Source organism: Penaeus vannamei, chromosome 12 (genome assembly GCF_042767895.1).
Source record: "Penaeus vannamei isolate JL-2024 chromosome 12, ASM4276789v1, whole genome shotgun sequence".
Classification (NCBI taxonomy): Eukaryota; Metazoa; Arthropoda; class Malacostraca; order Decapoda; family Penaeidae; genus Penaeus; species Penaeus vannamei.
In genome coordinates this window covers 8,582,410-8,593,912 of record NC_091560.1, presented here as the reverse complement: position 1 = coordinate 8,593,912, position 11,503 = coordinate 8,582,410, and positions in this window count along the sequence as shown.

The window sequence follows — 11,503 nt, the reverse complement described above, 5'->3', positions numbered from 1 at the left end:
AAAGATAGAGAGGGGCGTACGAAAGAAAGAAAGGAACAAAGAGAGAGAGAGAACAAACAAACCAAAGAAAAGCAAGAACGAAACAGAAAAAAAAAATCTCAGAAAGTGATAGATAGATAGATTGATTACATCACACCTACACATTGCTTCCGGTGCTCCATAGCGAAACAAAAGAGGAAAAAAATAATAAATGAAAACAATATAATAAAAGTACAGACGCCCACTGTAAAACGTTCAGGCCCACCTCCCCACGCCCGCCGCCCCTCACCACCCCCACGCCCATGGGTTGTTTCCTGCTAAACGGTTGGAAGATCTTGCTCGTTCAGTTGCAATCATTAACGATTTATGGCTGAATTTAATTGATTTCGACCCGCTCTCAGTCGCCCAGGCAGGGGGCGGAGCTTATCACTGGTGTCTGTTCGTTTTTTGTTATTTTTTTCTTTCTTTTGGGGGAAAAAAATTATTACTTATTTTTTTATTTTGTCTTATCCTTATTTTTCTTCTTTGCGGTTAAATTCCCGAAGAGAGAGAGAGAGAGAGAGAGAAAGAGAAAGAGAGAAAGAGAGAAAGAAAGAGAGAGAAAAGAAAGGGAAAACTCAAGAGTGAGAGAAAGAAAAAAGAAAGAGGGAGAAAGATCAAGAGAGACAGACAGACAGGGTATACAAACAAGCTAAATAGAAAACAGAGGAAAACGTAATAGAGAAGAAGAAAACATGAACCCTCAAAAAAAAGAACAGAGAAATAAAGCAAAAAAAAAAAAAAAAAGGATAGGAAATGAAAATAACGAATGGAAATAACAAAGTGAAAAAGAAAATAAATCTTAAAAAGATATATAGCTCACCTCCCCCCCCCCCCTCCCCTTCTCCCGTCATATCTCTCGATGACCTGCCACCGTGACTGCGATCGCCAAGCAGGTCAGCAGTCCTTTTTATCCCCTCAAATACCTCCATTTATCGACCTTCCTGAATAATTGATCGCAAATTCAAACTGTGATCCTAAATTAACGGACGTTGCGCGTCACAGGTGAGACAGGACCGTTGATTGGCCCGCGGGAGAGAGAGCTCGTTTCTGATTGGCTCAGAAGTTCTGGCAAATTTGAATTCTATTGGTCGAGCGATGTCGAGATGTCAACGTTGTTAACGGTATTTTTGGCGTTATGTTGGAATTTGAATAATAATTGACGAAATCATCAACTTAGCATCGAAACACTAAACATTTTACATTCCACACAACATAAAAAAAAAAATAATAAATAAAAAAAAAACTAAAAAATAAAGTAAAGGAAAGGTAAATAATGATTGGAAGTAAAAATTCTTTTCTAATGCACGTTCGCCATTAAATCCACATCCACTATACACAAAAATTTACATACGGCTATAATGACGTAACAGGGATCACGACAATGGGCGTGGGCGTGAGAGGAGGGTCTGACGTGGGCGGACAGGTAGCAACAGACGCCGCCCGCACACGCCCAGAGTCGAAAGGTTTACTTAATGCAACCTTGACCTAGAAAGGAGATTTAAAGGGGGGGGGAGGCTTAATGAGGGAGGGGAGGAGGGGGGGAAGGGTTTCCAAAGGGAGGGGAAGGTAGGAGGGGAGGGGGGAAGGGGTTCCAAAGGGAGGGGAGGGGGAAAGGGATTCCAAAGGGAGTGGAAGGTAGGAGGGAGGGGGAAAGGGGTTCCAAAGGGAGGGGAAGGTAGGGAGGGAGAGGGGATAGGGGTCCCTAAGGGAAGGTAGGAAGGGAGATGGGATAGGGGTCCCAAGGGAGGGGAGGGTAGGGGAGAGGGGAGGAAGGGTTTCCAAAGGGAGTGGAAGGTAGGGAGGGAGGGGGTGGGTCCCAAAGGGAGGTGACGGCAGGGGGGGAGGGGGAAGCGGCCCCAAGGGGAGGGGAGGGGGATGGGGGTCCAAAGGGAGGGGGGAGGAGATTTTAAAGGCGTGTCAGGCAGGGAACGAAATTAAAGGAGGATGATGGTAAGAGGGAGAGAGAGACACACAGAGAGAAGGGAGAGAGAGAGAGAGAGAGAGATGGAGGGAGGGAGAGATAGGGGGGGAGGGAGGGAGGGAGAAAGAGAGAGAGAGTGGGGAGGATGGGAGGGAGAGAGACAGACAGACAGACATAGACAGACAGACAGAGCGAGAAGAAAAAGAAAGAGAGAGAGAGAGAGACGAATTAAACAGATTAATAGATTATGATAAAACGGATGATGTTCACAGATTAAACAGAAGAAGAAATGAAAATGAAAGAGATTAAAAGGATAATGATAAGAAAAACTGATGAAAAGTTTCAAAAAATGAATAAAAACAGAAATAGACAAGATCAATGGTTGATTATTGGGGAGACAGCGGTAAGGAAAGAAACCAAATATAAAAATGATGAAGACAAACACAAAACAAAAGAATTAACGATAAGGATAACAGAAAGGAGATAGACGAATAAAAGAGAGAATTACTGAAAACAAAAGGAAAACAATAGATGATGATGGTATAATAACAATGAAATAAGGGTATAAAATAATAACAAACTACAATATGAGAGAAAATGATAGCAGCATAATAATATCAAAATAAGATAATAGAATAGAAACAGATAAAAGATGAAGATGGAAGTAGAAAAATAGAGGAAAATGCAGATACAAATTATACAAAGAAAGACCGATTTTGAAGGAAAATGAGAGAGAGAGAGAGAGAGAATTATTTGAGGGAATCAGACTAAAAGGAAAAATAATGATAATGATGATGAAAATGATAGTGATGATTATAAGGATGAGGATTAGGATAAAGATGAGGAAGAGGATGAGGAATAGAATGATGACGATGATGATGAAGATGATGATGATGATGATGATGATGGTGGTGATGATGATGATGGTGATAATGATGATGAGGAGGAGGCATAGTAATGATAATAATAACGATAATAAGGATGATACTGCTAATGGTAGTAAAGATAATAATAGTAATGACAGTATGAATAAGAACAATAATAATGATCATAATAGTGCCAATAATTATAGTGATAACAATAATGATAATAACAGTAAAATGATAATAATAATAATAATAATAATAATAATAATAATAATAATGATAATAATAATAATAATAATAATAATAATAATAATAATAATAATGATAATAATAATAATAATGATAATAATAATAATAATAATAATAATAATAATAATAATAATAATAATAATAATAATAATAATAGTGAAACAATAATAATAATAGTGAATCAATAATAATAATAGTGAAACAATAAATATAACAATAATAACAACAATAAATCAACAAAAAAAATCAACATAACAAAGATAACAATGTAATTGTAACAATAAACAAATTAAGATCTAAAAAACGAAAGAGAAAAACACAGAACCAAATTCAGTGAGATTTCCACCAACAAGTCAACCGTTAATTCCCATTCAACAAAGATATATCGCCGCGTCATGTATCGTTCGCAATGCATAATTCTTCGCTCAATTCACAGAAGCGTTCGATGAGAGAACGGTTGTATGGAATGCGCTATGGGGAAGATCAGAGACATTCTGTTCCCATTCCAGTTTTTTTGGAATTCCTTCTTTCTCTGTGTCTGTCCTGGATGGGTGGATGGATGGATGGATGGATGGAGGATGGATGGATGGATGGGTGGGTGGGTGGGTGGGTAGGTGGGTGGATGGATGGGTTGGTGGGTGGGTGTGTGGGTGGGTTGGATGGGTGGATGGGTTTGTGGGTGGGTGGATGGATGGGTGGGTGGATGGGTGGATGGATGGAGGATGGATGGATGGATGGGTGGGTGGGTGGGTGGGTGGATGGGTGAGTGGATGGATGGGTGGGTAGATGGGTGTCAGTCTGTATGTTAGTATGTCTGCTTGATTGCTGCAATCTTTCTCTATCTATCTATTATCTATCTATATAACTCTCTCTCTCTCTCTCTCTCTCTCTCTCTCTCTCTCTCTCTCTCTCTCTCTCTCTCTCTCTCTCTCTCTCTCTCTTTCTCTCTCTCTCACTCTCTCTCTCTCTCTCTCTCTCTCTCTCTCTCTCTCTCTCTCTCTCTCTCTCTCTCTCTCTCTCTCTCTCTCTCTCTCTCTCTCTCTCTCTCTCTCTCTCTCTCTGTTATTACCTAAGGTCTGCCGTTGTTACTATTTACAGCATTGCAACAGACACATCCTTACATACAAATAAAATGTTGACAGGAATACTTATACAAGCATGAATATCAACAACGGTAGAAAATGAATATTAATCAAGCCAGTGATACCGCTGGCAATAGTAATACCAAGATGACGTATGATATAGATATTAATATAAAGATTATACTTTCTCTTGAATATGGAAAAAAGTTGATGTATATATATATATATTGATGTGTTTATATATACATATATATATATATATATATATATATATATATATATATATATATATATATATATATATACATATATATATATATATATATATATATATATATATATATATATATATATATATATATATTCACATACATTTGACAGAGTACAGTTTTCTGTGATTACAGTAATTATAAATGGTAAATTGGGAATATAAGTCATACATCACGCAAAAGTTTATATATCTGTGCCTTTGTATTTAAATAACAGTGTTCTATGATGTGTTCTATGATTACGATAATTTTACATATTAAAATGAGTATATCTTCCCGTGTATCAGACGCAATAAAATAATCACATAGTTCTTTATACCTCATGTTAGGTAGTCTGAAAGGCTGTATCACATGACGCTCCCGAGATATAGTGCTCAAGTATTTTCCTCGTTGCACAATCTAAATGTAAATTCATCTGCAATTCTTACACCGTGCAGCTGCCAGTACATTCTGTAACCTAAACGTATTCTGGCAATGCCGGCGTCACGTTGTCTGGCTTTACTTCGGTATATCGTGGAGCAAAATTGTTGGTTTTACTTTCTTGGACTTTTTTATAGCAAATTCCCAAGGTCGCTGCTTTGAACGCAAATGTCAATGAAACGCATTGATGACAATGATGAAGATAATAACAATATGAACTGTAACTATACAAAAACTGAAGCAATATGTCTCCATTGAATGCACTTTCGACTCATTCATTCCTTCATGGCGATCTGTGCAAGAACTCTGCTGTTTAATAATGAAAGATAACTAACTTTCGATAAAGAATATACGTGTTGGCCGTTATCACAGGATAGAACAACTTGGTAATAAATCATATTCTCTTAAATAATTCATAATGGTCTTGTCATTGCTGTTATTATTGGAATGCTGGTTGTAACAATGGAATGAATGACAGTACTTACAACAATAAAAAAAGAATGACAGTACTTACAATAATAAAAAAAAGGAATGACATAATCTATTTCAGCAATAACTGATGCACGAATTTACTTTAGACTCGTATCAAGTGTTTTGATTTTAGAAAGTTTATAGACGCCGTTATTTCCATTCCATTCTTGATTGAGCTGAATACTGAGAATGCATTACCGTTAATACTTGGCCCGAAGCTGATCAATAGGGAGAGAGGGAGAGAGAAGGGGAGAGAGGGAGAGAGAGAGAGAGAGAGATTAAAGATTTAAAGATTAAAGATTTAGTTTTAATTCCATTTGTTACAATGGATATTCTTTGCTGTGACATACTGTCTGTTTTATTTTGCCCAAATCTCCCCCTGTGTGCAAGGAGTGGCCGGGGTTACCACTCACTGGCCGGGCGTGAGAGAGAGAGAGAGAGAGAGAGAGAGAGAGAGAGAGAGAGAGAGAGAGGAGAGAGAGAGAGAGAAAGAGAGAGAGAGAGAGAGAGAGAGAGAGAGAGAGAGAGAGAGAGAGAGAGAGAGAGAGAGAGAGAGAGAGAGAGAGAGAGAGAGAGAGATAACGCAGTCACTCAGAACAGGCAATTTTCCACCACAGTATTCGGCCATTAATCACAATTTGTACCAACTGGAATGCATATATATGTATATCTGTGTGTGTGTGTGTGTATGTGTGTGTGTGTGTGTGTGTGTGTGTGTGTGTGTGTGTGTGTGTGTGTGTGTGTGTGTGTGTGTGTGTGTGTGTGTGTGTGTGTGTGTGTGTGTGTGTGTGTTTTGTGTATGCATGTATATACATTAACTAATGAGTTACAAATGTTTCCACAGTTTAGCTTGGTGTTGAAATTGTAATGCAAGGTAATTATCATTATATCATAACCATATTAACATTACTATTATCATGATTACTATTACTGTAGTTAAACTCATTACTATTATTACTAGTATCTGCGCAATAATCATTGCCACTATCATTATTGTTATAATTGTTACTATTATTATTAATGACTATCATTATTATCATTATTACTATTAGTATCATTGTCATCCTCATTAAATATAACTATTAGTAGTAGTATTACAATGGTTATTAGGATTTTAATTGCTATCATTATTGTCATAATCATCATCATTTTCATTATTCTTTTTATCATTACTATTATTATTATTGTTGTTATTATTATTATCATCATTATTATTGTTATTATTATAATTGATATCATTAATACTAATATTATCATCATTATTGTTAGTAGTTTATGTAGCATCATTATCGTTATAGTTATCATTAGAATCATTACTATTATCATTATTAATCTCATTATCATTGTTATTGTTGCTCTCATCATTATCATGATAATCATACATGCTATTATCATCAGTATCATTTGCATTATAGCTATTATCAGTAATCATTATCAATATTATTATTACTGTTATTATCATGACAATGAAAATAATAATAATAATCATTGTTATTATCATTATCATTATCATTGTCATTCTATTATCTGTATTATTATGATTATCATTAATGTTATTATTATTATTATTATTATCATTATTATTATTATTATTATTATTATTATTATTATTATTATTGTAATTATTATTGTTATCATTATTATCATTATTATTATTATTATTATCATTATTATTATTATTATTATTATTATTATTATTATTATTATTATTATTATTATTATTGTATTTTATCATTACCATTAATATCATTATCATAATCATTATTATCATCACTATCATCATTGTTGTTATTACAATTACCGTTGTTATTATCAGCAATGCTCTTTTACCATTACCATCATCATCGTCACTAGCATCTTTATCCATTTACTTGCCTATCCATCTATCCATCTCTTTGTCCATTTTATTTCCCAATTTATTCATTCTTGTTCAAATTTTCCCTTTTAGGTATACACTCGCATGTATCATCAGCTGATTAAGTGGATTTATCCATTCCATTATATTGCATTACGTTTGCATGACGTTGTTTCGTATTTTTCTGTGCTATCAACATCTGGCTCGCATGAAATGTTTTTTTTTTTTTTTTTTTTTTTTTTTTTTTTTTTTTTTTTTTTTTTTTTTTTTAAGCAACGATGAGTGAACAAACACATTTTCATTCAGTAAGAGAGATCAATTATTCATCTGTGATTCATTGTCTGTTAATAATGTCCAATAAACTTTTTTTTTTAAACCAATTAACAAGTAAATCTGTATAAAAAAAAAAAGATTAATTGACCCGTGTGGTGTGTGTCTAGTTCCTGATGTATCTGTGTGATGTTTTATAAGCAGGATAGTGATTGGTAAATTGCACGTATCCATTGCATATTCTATCAATAATTGCAATACTAATGCAACGCAACATTTGGTCTTTGGTTTAGAGCCAATCAGAGAATGTTAATGAGATATCTGTTTCGTTAAGTGTAACTCTGTTTGATGGGACATTTTCGAATAAAAGATTGATCATAGAGATGGAATAATAATGTTATATTGATGACGATAATGATCTTGACAATGGTGATGATAGTAATAATGATGATGGTGATGATGATGGCAATAATGAGAATAATGATGATAGTAATGATGATAAAAACAATAATAATAATGATGATAATGATGACAACAATAACAATAACAATAATAATAATGATGATTATAATGATGATATCAACAATTATAAGAATAAAGGTAATTATAATAGTAATAGCAGTGATAACAATGACAATGATAACAATAATAACAATAATAATAGTAATAAGTATAACGGTAATAATAATAATCATTAATATAGTCCTAATGATCATGATAGTGATAATCATGATAATAATGATAATAACAACAATAATAATAACAATAATAATAATAGAAATAATGATACTGATAATGACAATAATAATAATAATGATAATGATAATAATGGTGATGATAATAATAACAATAAAAAATAATAGTAATCACAATAACAATAATAATAATAATTATCATTATTATTATTATTATTATTAATATTATTATTATTATTATTATTATTATTATTATCATTATTATTATTATTATTATTATTATTATTATTATTATTATTATTATTATTATTATTATTATCATTATTATTATTATGATAATAATAATAATGATAATAATAATGATGATAATAATAATAATAATAGTGATAATAATGATAATAATAATAATAATAATAATAATAATAATAATGATAGCAAAATAATAATAATAACAATGATAATAATAACAATAACAATACTAATGGCAATAATGATAATAAAGATAATAATGATGATAATAATAATGATGATAACAATAACGATGATATTACTACTAATAATAATGATAGTAATGATATTACCAACACTACTACTAACACTAATAATAAAAACAACATTAATAACAATAATTAATATAATAATAACAATGATAACAATACCCTTGATTATAATAATCACCATAGCAACAACTATAAACGTATAGATAATAATGATAATCACCATAGCAACAACAATAAAAGTATTGATAATAACAATAAAGATGGCGAAATAACAGCGTGTTCATAAAAAAAACAGCAACATTACCAGTAGCGCTAAGAGCATTAATTTTTCCAAAAAAAAAAACGACACACACTTTAAGTCACGAGCGATAAAGTCTCAATTTGGTCTCAACTCGCTCTCGCTGTAAGCTGCTTTGTGCCTGACTCTCGCATGAGAAAACGCCCTGATTATTCTCTCTTTAATGAGCGTGTTTCTCGTCATGAAACGGGAATAAAGGTCGTTCTAGAAAACCGTTTCTGGGAGGTGCTTTTAACGTTGGGGGGGGAGGGGGGAGGGGGGAGAAGGGGGAGGGGGAGGGGTGTACGTGGTGTCGCGTTGGGGTGGAAAGGCTAGTTTGCGTGAAATGTAGTTTACTCATTTCTCCGGGTTTTTTTTTTTTTTTTTTTCTATCTGTCTGTCTTTTAATTTATTCATCTTCTATATGTCTGTCTATTAATTTATCCATCTATCTGTCTGTTTATTAATTCATCTATCTGTCTATCTGTCTATCTATTTATATTTCTATTCATATATCCGTTTATTTGTTTATCTATCTATCTATCTATCTGTCTGTCTATTAATTTATCCATCTATCTGTCTGTTTATCTATCTATGTTTCTATTCGTATATCCGTTTATCTATTTAATTAATTATCTATCTATCTGTCTATTAATTTATCTATCTATCTGTCTATCTATATATATTTATATTCATATATCCGTTTATGTTTATTTAATTATCTATCTATCTGTCTATTAATTTATCTGTTTGTCTATCTGCCTATTAATTCATCTGTTTGTCTATCTGTCTATCAATTAATCTGTTTGTCTATCTGCCTGTTAATTTATCTGTCTGTCTATCTGTCTATTAATTTATCTGGCTGTCTATCTGACTATCTATTTACATTTCTATTCATATATCCGTTTATCTGTTTATTTAAATATCTATCTATATTTCTATCAATCTATCTATCTGTCTATCTATCTATATTTATATTCATATCGTTTATCTGTTTATTTAATTATCCATCTGTCTGTCTATTAATTTATTTGTCTGTCTATCTGTCTATCAATATATCTATCTATCTGTTTATCTATTCATATTTCTATTCATATATCCATTTATCTATTCATTTAATTATCTATGTATCTGTCTATTAATTCATCCAATGTCTATCTGTCTGTCTATCTATTTATATTTATATTCATGTATCCGTTTATCTGTTTATTTACTTATCTATCTATATGTCTATTAATTTATCTATCTGTCTATTAATTTACCTATCTATCTGTGTATCTTTCTATCTATTCATATTTTTATTCGTATATCCGTTTATCTGTTTATTTAATTATCTATCTATCTGTCTATCTATTCATATTTCTTTTCATATCGTTTATCTGTTTATCTAATGATCTATCTATCTGTCTATTAATTCATCTATCTATCTGTCTGTCTATCTATCTATTTATCTGTCTATCCATTTATCCGCTTATTCATTCATTTTTCTTTATCATTTTGCAAGCCGCATCTTCGGAAGTTCGAAGGTTAGCCACCAGATGTCTCCAGTAGTCCTTCTCTGTGGCTAATCTCCGTTTAAGTTTCCTGATTGAAATGATGAAGCAACTTGCTCAATATGGTTATGTGTGTCACCTTCTCTGCTTGGGATTATAACCTAGCTGTTCTAGGGGGGAGAATGGATCTAAATAACTAGGCCACACGTTCCTAGAAGAATTGACTGAACCCGATGAGCTCCGAAGAAACGGACTCGTATTAATGATAGTTCTACGCGTAATTTCTGTGTGCACTTGATTAGAAACGGTTTGATCTGAATGAAAGGGTAATGTTTTTTTTCTTTTGGTAAGATGGAATGATGCAGTAACTCTATTAAACTGTATTAATATATGTAAAATACCCCGGCCAGGATTCGAACCCACGAACCCGTGAAATGAAACCGTACACCATTACTTGGTTCGGATTCTGGTAAGGGATGGTGTTAAAACTTCCCTTAATTTTTTTTTCTTCCATATTATCTACACGGTATTGTGTTTTTCTTTGCTTCCCGTAATGAGTTTACGTTGACATTGTTTGTATATATTTTGTCACTTCAATTGTGTTTTTTATGCAGTTGCTCTTAAATAGTTTAATTTACAGCCTCATTTTCATCATCATCATCACCAGCATTGTCATTATTATCACCATTATTGTCATTGTTTTCACCATCATTATCACCAGTATCATCATGATTATCACCATTATTATCATTATTTCCATCATTATTATCACCAGCATCATCATTATTATCAGCATTATTATCAGTAGTTTCATCAGCAGTAGTATTTCATCATATCAGTCACTATTAATTATCCTGTTCAGTATTACCCCAATTTCATTAATCCCTCTTCATCACACCTATTCCTATCCCCTTTAAACCCTCTTCTCAGTATTCTCAGCCCTCCCCTTAGCCTATTCACAGTAAAATAATAATGCTTTTCTGAAATATATATATATATATATATATATATATATATATATATATATATATATATATATATATATATATATATATATATATATCCCTCTTGAAATTCCAATATATACGGTTCCAGGACAGAGGTAATTTCCTGT